Here is an 11239-nt window from a genome sequence, read left to right on the forward strand (position 1 = left end):
ATAATATAGTATACATAGTTTATAGTTATATTAAATATAGTTTAATAATAATATTTTATTTATATTTTATTCTTATTATATACACGTTTTATCTGTCTATATATTTTTTGTAATAATCTTGTATTAAATAAGTCAAGCAATTTTGAAAACACTCTTTAGAAATAATTATATAATTTGTTAATAAAAGTAAATCAATTATACTATCTATCTTAAAAAATTTATAATAGTTAAATATTAACTAAATAAATCAAATGTTAATTAATAAGGATATTAATTTAATAATAAATTCGTTGTTCGAGATTAATTATTTATTTACATTACTTCAACATTAAATAAATAATGTTATAGTCATAACTGTTATGAACTGCTTACACTTTACAAAATAGTTCTTTAGTACAAATGGGACAAAAATGATATAACTATTGAACACAATGATTAAACTAAAATATATATTAATGACTTTGCTTTTGTACACCCCAAAACTTCTTTTTTTCGTCTTTTTGTCACCTTGCTCGACTTGTCTATCCTTTTTGTCTTTCCACTCGCTTTCCTTACTCATTTCACACACTCGACATTCCAAAAAAGATTAATAATACATGCATCGATACAGTAGAGATCGATTGTTCCTGAGCACTCCTTCATCGATTTTCGTTTATTTGCACTTTTAACTCATACACTCACATTTTGTTATTTCATTCAATTTATTGTTATATTTTTGTTATTTCTATTCCTGTGTTTATTTTTTATATCAGCTCCTAAGATTCATAAGTATTCGCTGTACATAGTTACCTTGCACAAACATTATTTCCCAATCCATTCTTTTCATTTCAATGCCTAAAAACCTGGTTGGTTCTTCTCCAGCTTTTAATTTGAACTCATATGCCAGTTTTGTCAGCATGTTTCTTATTTCTCCTAAATTAACTTCTACAAGTATTCCATCATCCATGTATATTACCATCATGTATATTACTATCCTCTTTTTTAAAAAAATACTTTGTTTAATTGCCTCAATCCTTCTTCCATAAATATCTTTGTAAATTTTTTATTCCACTATATCGAGGCCTGTTTTAGGCTATATAAGGCTTTCCTAAGCTTACATACCTTTTCTGCTTCACCTTTAAAGCTTTTTGGTAGATACATATAAACAACTTCAATCTTTCCATGTAAGAATGCCATTTTTATGTTGAACTTTACAGCATGGTACTTCTTCAAGGCAGTTACAACTAAAAGAATTCTCAGAGTATCATAATTAACATAAATGGACTATATAGTTATATATAAGTAACATAATTGGACTATATATAAATGCTCATAGTTAAAGCTATCTTTACTTTGTTCACATTACCTAACTATTAGTCTAACCTTATATCATTCATCTTTTTTGACTATAAAGACCCATTTGTTAGTAAGAACTTTCTTTCCACCTGTTTCTTATTTGTCTATCATGTCCCATGTTTTGTTCTTCAGCAATGACTGATGTGTGTGACTGATTTCTTCCCAGATGGCTTTTAATCCCTTCTGCTTCTCTTGTTCACTCATTTCTTGATAAGTTAGTACATTGTAGCAGTGATACCTTTCAAGAAGTTTTCTGTTTCGCTTTGGTCTTGCTGTACTTTCTTCTTGTTTTCTTCTCTCTTCTATGTTTTTGGTCTTTTTTTGCACTAATTCCTCGTCTTTAGTTCTTTCTTCTCTCTCTTCTTCCTCTTGACATTCACTTCCTCCAGTTAGCACTTGTTCTTCATCCATATCAACATCATCTCATTTTGCAGTTCTCTCATTCGCCATGCAATTGATTTCAAATACTATATTCTTTGACATCACGATCCTCCTCTTGTCCCAAAATCTATATGTATTTACTTTAAACCACATAAATGTATACATAGCACTCCATTTTTCTAATTTATTTAGAAGTCTCATCTTTTTTGCGTACATCTTACTACCAAACATATGCAAATTTCACAAGTTTGGTCTTCTGTCACTCCACATCTTATGGCTAATTTTATGCATCTTAGCTAGACTTTGGTTTTGCAAATACGTGGCAACCAATACTATTTCCCACCACATCTCTCACCTCAAATTGCTGTTACACAGTAGGACTTTCATCTTGTGCAACAAGATACAATTCAGACATTCAGTCCTGTTATTCAGCTGCAATACACAGAGTAGCATGTAATCCAATATTATTCTCTTAATTTCATCCCACTTTCTCACTTCACTATTAATGTACTTTCTCCATTGTTACATACTCAACTTCAGATTCAATTTTGCCTTAGTCATTGCAGCGTGTTCTTACAGTTTCTTTAGCACTTCACCTTTTAAACTAAGCAAATACATCACCATATAATTTGTAAAATCATCCAGCACAGTCATAAAATACCTTTTTGTATCCCATGTCATCTATTAGACCACATATATCTATATACACTAATTTGAACAGTCTTTATGGACATTTCCTTCTTTCCCTGAATGGTTTTCATGTCTGTCTAGCTTCTATGCAGACCTCACATGTACTTAGATCCTCTGTCACTTCCTCTTCTGTTAGATCCATGCCAATCACTATCTCCTTTAATTTTTGTATCTTCCTATAACTAAATTGTCCTAGTTTCCTATGCCAGTTTCCTAAGAATTCTTGACTATTTTGCCATGAAAAGAGTCCTTGGTTGTCTGTGTTTCTATTGATGCCATATGCAGAACAATCCATTCTTACATTTCTTGCCTCTAAGAACTTCTCTGTTGTCTGTTTTTACTACCACACTGTTTCATCAGCAATATATCTTACAATTCATATTTTTCAAGATTTCTTTTATCTCCACCGAGATATCTTTCTTAGTAAATCCTTCCTTCCTTTCTTCAGTTTTTTACTCCACCTCTAGCTTGCTTACAAAGTGCTGCTAAGTACTCAGAAGAATTGCATTTATAGTATTTTTTCTACCACTGTTCTGAACGTTCCTCTCAAACCTCTTTGCTCTTTGGCTCCTGCATTAGCAATTTGGTCATGAGATTTCCAAATATTTCCTCTTTTTTGTGCAATAATTCTCATGCACTTATAAAATATCGATATTTTCCTTTATGTACAATCATGGAGCTTGTAATTTAAAAATATTTTCCAAATGTGCTATGTGGAAGGCAACATCAAAATTGTCTTTACATTTGTACATAAAGAACTCTTCCATGAGTGTGTTCTTTTTCTATTCACTATTTCTTTCATACATTGTGTTTAATATATTCCATATTTGATAACTTGCAGTATAGTTCATTACGTAGTTTAATAGTTGATCATCTATTGTGCACACAATGGGATTTTGTATTTTGTCATCCTTTCTCTACCAGTCCTCTGATTTCGACTCCACAGATGGTAAGGTAATTACAATAAGTCCTCAATAATTACTCTAATATTCACATGTTCTTCCTCAATAATATTTGTGGAGTCATTCCACCAATTCCTGGAACTGCTTCGACTGAATAACTTTCCACGTTATCTACAACTCCAGTAAATATAAATAGATCTTAAATGCTTTTCTCTATTTCATTTACACTTATTGGTTCTCATTTTCAACTATGATGTGATCAATGCAATCAGAGATAATAACCAGCAATTTTCAGAATAAATCCTCCCTCAATATTCTTTGAATCGCAAACCCGAAGCATACGAATATTAGCGAGGGATTACTATAAGTGACTGTACAAACTTTAAGCCTTCAATGTAAGGGTTAATCTAAATTTTCAGATTTGAAGCTCGTCCACATCCTTCAATTGAAATTTCTCACATCAATGCATTTCTCACAAAATGCTCATATCTTACGTGGTCTTATTTGCCCTGACATTCTTTAAAAATCCAATCTTGTCTTCTCTATTGTTAAAATTTCTTTTTGACCACTACTTTTCTTATCCTATTTTGCGTACCATCATATAGCATTTCTATGTAAACTAAATCCATAACCTGTTATAAACTGTTTATATTTGACAAAATAGTTCTTTAATACGAACAAAACAAAAATAATCTAACTGTCCAACACGTAGTTATTAAATTAAAATAAATATTAACGACTTTGCTTCTGTATATTTCAAAAATTCTTTTTCACGTTCACAAACGTCCTTTTATCACCTTTGTTCTTTGTGTTTTTTTAATCACTTTCCTCAGCCATTCACGCACTCAAAGATTCCAGACTTGATCAATAATACATGCAAACATTTTATTTTGTATGAACAATAATAAAAATTTATCTTGCAGCACTTAGGAGGGCGAAAAACGTTAATAGCACTGTGTTTATGACAAACAATGGCTTATTACTACGCACATATGTATACACGTATAATGTCATGCAAACTAATCCTGTAACACGACACTGTTATCATGTAGTTCTGTTTATCGGCAAGTTGCATCAGTAGTAGCACTCCTACCATTTCAAGTCGTGAGCCGTCACTGGTAGAAGCTATACTTTTTCTTTTCGATCTAATATTATTGACAAATAAAAAAGTGAAAACACCTTATTTTCTTCTTTTTTTGCAAAAAAATGGTGTATTTTAGCATTAATAAGAAATATAGATCGGAGTAGTTTAAAAAAATGTTTATGTTATCTTTTAACAGAAAACGTAAAATTTTTTAAAATTACATTACTGCGTGAATCAATCACAATGATTTTTAATTATCTAATAGAGGACGAAATTCTGTATAACTTTTATTTGAACAATAATTGTTACTTGACCTTAGATTTTGAGATACTTGTAAGAATTGTTGGTACTACTGTATCGAACTCTCTCTGTATTGTGTAATGAATGCACTATACTGTAAGAGATTGTTACTCGTCTAGTGTTTCTATAAACACATAGCTGCGGATATATATAATGGGCAACTGGAAAAAAGTCATTATAAGGCTTGTGTAGCCGATCGCTTCAAAGTGGCACGTTGGACAATATACTATTCTAACCTAATCCAATCTAATTGAGTCCCAATAATTTTAGTTTAGGTCGAGCTGTATCAGTATCCCGGCCGTCGAATGATGACCGATCATACAAATTGACATTCAATCGTCTACCTGTTATATTTCTTATTCACGCTAAACTACAGGATTGTTTGAAAAAAACAGAAAAAAGTAAGTTGATTTTAATAAGTCACTAAAATAAACCTTTAACTTATCTATTTATCTTTTATATTTTTGTTATGTTTTCGCCTGTATTAATCTTTTGCGGATCAAATCGTGTTCGAAGCTCTGTCTCAACTTGATCATAGTCAAGAACATACTTTGAAATGCTATTCAAATTTTAACTCTTTTTTATACTCTCATCAATGTATCATTGATTGCGTAGCATTGTTCTAAACAATTCGTTATTCGTTATTGACAAAATTTTTATTTCAATATTTTTGTTTCAAAGAAGCTAACATTTTATGATAAATATATATTTATATTTATCACACAAGATTATTTACAATTATTTAATGTTTAATTAAATATTTAATTAAATTAACATTTGTTAAATGTTTAAAAGATATACTGTATCATTCGTGAAAACATTTTCTAAGTGATGGAGAGGAGATGGATGGAAGAATAAGTCTAACTTGTTAGACGTGGTAGCAAATTTGCTTTACTATCCAATGTCCAATACAATACTGTCTAGCTTTCACACTTCGATCCACTTTTTATCGTTGGTCGTTCTTCGAACGTATGAAAATTAGTCATCTTGTCATCCCCACTCTGTCCGCCGTTTGAGCAAAGTGTAATCTCCTTCAAGCAGAACGAGTTGAAGAGTCAAATTGTTAAATCGTTTATTTGAGAAATGTGAACTGTTAAATCGTTATATCTGTAATATTACTGTAGTAAAAATAAATAGAGTTATCAGAGATTAGATAGTTTTCCTTTAATTTGTTTCATAAACATATATATCTAACCTATGGTGTGCTGAGTGAGAGGAGACAGTACAAATAAACAAACGTACACGTATGAAACACGTGATAAGTGCAGTGGCTCTTATTGGTTAGTAAACGTTGGGTAACTTCATGTTAATGTAAAGAAATAAATTTGGATTATTGTACGATGCATATTAGTGTTCACTTACTTTGATAAAAGATGCTTATAAATGTTTTATAAATTTTCTTATTTTGAAAGAGTTTAATCTTATTTATTTAATCTTCTATTACCTAAATTGTTAGGTTAGGTTAGGTGTATTTGTATATATTTATATTCTGGTTCGATTTATTGGATGTATAAGTCAATGAATTCTTGCATTTTTTCAGTTCTTTGAAAAAAAGTAAATTCTATTTGAAAAAATTTTTCGAATAACAAATAGTCTAGGAGATAAGTCTAAATATAAATGTAAAAATTAAAATAAAATACCTTGTATATATTGTATGTATATATACATATGATAAATTATACAATTGCGATGAATCACATCTATTGAAATCACATGCAGTTTCTTTCAAGTAACTGTTTCATAGTCATTTATGTTTTTTAAAATATAACTTTGTCCTTTATTTTTACAATATTATATCACTTATCTGTTTAATGTTTCTTAAAGTTAAAGTTATCTACAAAACAATCACAGTGTAAAAATTTGGATATCTTAATGAATTGTATTCAAGATTTACTAAAGAAGTACAAGTCTATTGAAAAATTAATGATTTTGTGTATTGTTAATAAACACTACAATTTTAATGGCATTTAAAAGGAAAACAGAAATGTTTTCTATAAAATTCAAAAAAACTGCATGTAACTGCGAATAAATTGTTTTAAATGAGTCATGTAACTATGAATAAATCTTGTAATAGGAACCATGTAATTTTTAAATTGTGTAGAAAAGTACTATATAAAAGGATCAGATATATGTTCAATCATTGGATTTATATTGAATAATTATGTAAATTAATAGAACCTTCCTAAAAATGGGTATATTGAAATACATTTTTTGTAAAACATTTCATGGTGGTTAAAGATGTAAAGAAGTTATTTTTCAATTTCGAATAAAATAAAATTGAACGTTAATGATTGCAAGCTACTCTATAAGGTTGGTTATCAAAGCAGAGCAACTCAAGGAGTAATACAGAAATGTGTTGTCACAAAAGATGGATTGTATTATTTAACCATTTCAGTTTAAACTAAATCTTTAAAAAATGTATTTATAATTGCAAAATTTTGTACATATTTCTTTAACTATAACACTTTAATTAGGATTACTGGTCATAAACAATTTTTGAAGCAGAGAAAAAGTGGCACTGAAATTGTAACACGATTAGTATAAGACGAATTATTTATAGTTTTATCATTTTCTATAATCTTCTATAAAATAATATTTTTTAAAGGAATTGTTTTAGTTGAAGAATGAAATCTCTAAAAGTATTTCCTTTTTAATTCTTGTTAACTTGTACATAATTTAAATTTCAATTAATTAAAATTTAGTGCTACTTAGAGACACTACTATATATTTAAACTAATATATGATTTATTCTACTTTTGTTAACTATATTTTTTAATTTCTTATATTAAAATATTTCATATTGAATGTGTTTTCATTTTTCATTATTTTGATCTTGTTTCAAATTCTCACCAAAGGGTTGTTTCAACACAGTTCTAACACACTTTTAAGCTATAAGAGAATTTTGCAGTTGATTTTAATATATTATGTAAGCAAATTTTATATTACACAGATGTATTAACTCAGAATAATTTGGTTTAAAGGCATATTGAAACAAAATCTTAATATTATCAGTCTTGTTCCTTATTTATCCCCAGAAAATATGATTACCATAAATTTGTCTCGAATTTAGGTAGAGATGAAAAAAAATGTATACATATATTTGCCTATGACTTAATCTTTTTTTTAAGTGCTACAATATACTTGAAAAGTATAAAAATAGTTTCTTTCGCAGAACTATATTTTTGTCTACACGCATTGATGCTTTAAAATATTTTGTGTAATCGTGTTATAATACATTTTAAAGAAAAATGCTGTAATTCGTAAGATATTTCAATTTTTGATAAAGTAATGAAAGTATGGAAATAAATTGAAGAGTATGCCTATGGCAAAATCGTGTTTTATATTTTTATGTTATTACTTAAAATTAGACGTAAAATTCTAGAAACAACATTTATAGATAGAATATACTCTAATGCAATGAATACACGACAATGTGTTTCGATATTCAGCAAAGAAAATTACATATGCAAATAATATATATATAGCTATATATATATATTAAATAAATAAATATATTTCCTACTGAAAGTTGACTATGACATTATTCGTACGCATTTTGGCGGAATAAAAGAAGATGATAAAATCATTAAGTTCTATCAATTATCAAAAAGATTCTGACTTCCACAAATTTCTGTTTATGCAAAAAAGGAAAAAAGAAAAGAAAGAATGAAAAATTATACTTTGACATAAAATTAATTGGAATTAAAATTCTTGCTGTAAGATACATTTGAAAAAAGATATAGTATTTTTCAATTTTATGCTCATTGATCACTTTTTTATATTTTATTAATTCATTATGAACACTGATATTTGTCAGATTATTATTATGCACTGTTTGCTTTATCTAAAGATTGTAAAAGAGCAAAGAATACAAAAATTTCTTTTAGACTCTCATAAGAATGTACTCTTCTATTCTTGTTGAAATTGTCTTGTATATAATGAGTCACTACAAAAATGTCTTCTTTATTGTTTCCTTTATGTGTAATCAGTTCCACACGCTCAAATTAATGGGACAAAACACATCCCATTTAGCATGTATTTGTATATCTTAAAAATAATAAGTAATAATAGATAATCGTAATATTACACTAGAGTTTTCTCTGCACATTTCAATCTGTTTCTCATCGTTATCATAATACTTAACAATTTCCATTCATTTTCTATTTCATATAGTACTACATATCACGTGGCCTATATTCATCGACTAAAGGAAAAAATTTTTAATTTAAACTAATTTTAAGCGCTTCCAAATGTATAATATAACAATAATTAAAATTTATAACAATACACTCGAGTATTCCCTTAATTAACACAAACTTTGCCGAGATTTAACACAACAATAAAGAAGGGAAGGTAAGTGTCGCAAAGAACTTAAACATACGATTGCACATAATTTGTCACTAATGTCATGTGTCATTTACATGATTAATAAAAATATAAGTTGCGCATGATAGAAAGACTGAGATAAACATTTTAAACATTAAAAAATGAATATAATAGGCCACGTATTGAATTACTCTCGTAAAAAAACGAAAAGATGTAATATATATGAGCTCCTATTTATATATAAATATTACATTACTTATTAATATGAACATGGCTCAATGTATACGCAAGCTGACCTATAAACCACAGATCAATGATTAGTAATAGATTCAAGCGCAAAGTACATTTAGCAGTTTTTAAGTTCAATGCCTTTTGATAAATATACAAGCAAATACTTAAATAGAGCAATGTTTTCAGAATAAAACAAAAAATCAAACATTTAGTTTATTATAATTTTCAAAAATTTGGAAACTTCAGGCATTACAAGAGGAGCCAATCTTTTGAGTGTTGTGATAAAAATGATAACTCCAAATTTAATCATAAATAACAAAAAAATTAAATCTTATGTCTAATTTATATTTCTTCTGAGTTTATGTAATAGTATTAATATTATTATTAATTGCTGTCTCTTGTCTAATGCACTTTGCGGAATCTTTCATTAAATTATTTCACAATTTATAAAACGTTCTGTATGTCATTCTGTATGTAGCAAAGTCAAATGTAAATACAGATCGCTTTAATTTATAAGTTGTGACAATACAATTTAATAATTAATATTAAATTCGCATATATGCTTACACACGCATACTTGTACTGGCAGTGAGCATAGTTCCTCTAAATACTCTGGCATAATGGAGTTCTTATCAGTGTTTGGTACTCTTTTTCTTGCCGGTTCCACTCTCATAGCGGAAACTATAATGTTTATACTCCAGTAAGGTTTGTTTCACTGAAACCAAGCCTCTTAACGTGGTCAATACTACTCATTGGCAATTAAATATACGCATATAATATTAATTTTTATATTTTCTTTTTCTTAAGATTGTCGAATCGTCGATTCGACCCGACGCTTTTGTACTTGAAATTAGTGTGCTTCGGCAATTATATTTTTGGATCTCGAAAGTTTAATGAAACAAATAGTTCAATCATTTGCTATAGCTTTCTCGTGATATACATTAAGACCTTTTACACAAATAACTTTCGTTTTAAAATGAATCTAATTTCTTACAGATAACTGATTATACAGTATTATCGAACAATGTTGAAATGGACCTTTATGCAATTAATATCGATGAACTATATATAACGTACATAAATCCGAGTTTCGTTGTGCGAAGTTTCTAAAATAAACTAATTACTTCAAAAAATATCAACGTGATCCGACTTTTTTACAATTATTACAAGATTAAATACGATTTTCCATTTATGTGACAGCAAACTAGCGCCATCTTCGTCTGGAATTAAAAATAACTATTTTTCAAATTAAAAGTGTATATTAAGCAATATCTTTAGTATTTATCATTTGCATATTTTGTTTAAACAAACGATAGAAGACTAACGACAACAAAATTGAGCAATAACATATTTTAATATCACCTATATCATATCGTATTAATAAATTTAATTAATAAATTGTGAATTTGTTATAGAAAGAAACTTTTTTTTTTTAATTGGCGTCAGTCTTGTCAGTTTGGGCAAGAAATTGGGATCTTCAATCTTCGCATAAATATTAGACAGGAAACCTTATAATATATAAAACGCATACAACATTTAATTTCTATGAAAAAAAAAAAATAAATTATTTAGGCTTCACTTAGGCTTCGAAAATAATCGACAATTGTTTATTTTAAATCTTTAAAATTTCGGATGAAGTTTTGTCATAATTTTTTGTTTTTCTTTGCCAATATAAAACATGGAATAATTTACTTAAATTCATTAATTCGAAATTTAAATTGTTTTAAAAAAAAAAAAAAATACAAAGTAAAAAAATTAAAGTACTAATTTAAATATGAATATTCTTTGATTTGCGGTCGTTCCAAGCCTTCTATAACGATGATGCTAGTTGTGCCACGGTGATCCGTAATCTTCATTGCTTTTCATTAATTCATTATAATTTTATGATGTACATACATACATACATTTATAATATTACGCGTGAAATAAGGAAAATTACACTGAGCACGCCAGCTATAAATCGAAAGAAATAAAAAAATGCTTCTTTTTC

Source organism: Eufriesea mexicana, unplaced genomic scaffold, assembly GCF_001483705.2.
Source record: "Eufriesea mexicana isolate 0111107269 unplaced genomic scaffold, ASM148370v2 scaffold1992, whole genome shotgun sequence".
In the NCBI taxonomy this organism is placed as follows: Eukaryota; Metazoa; Arthropoda; class Insecta; order Hymenoptera; family Apidae; genus Eufriesea; species Eufriesea mexicana.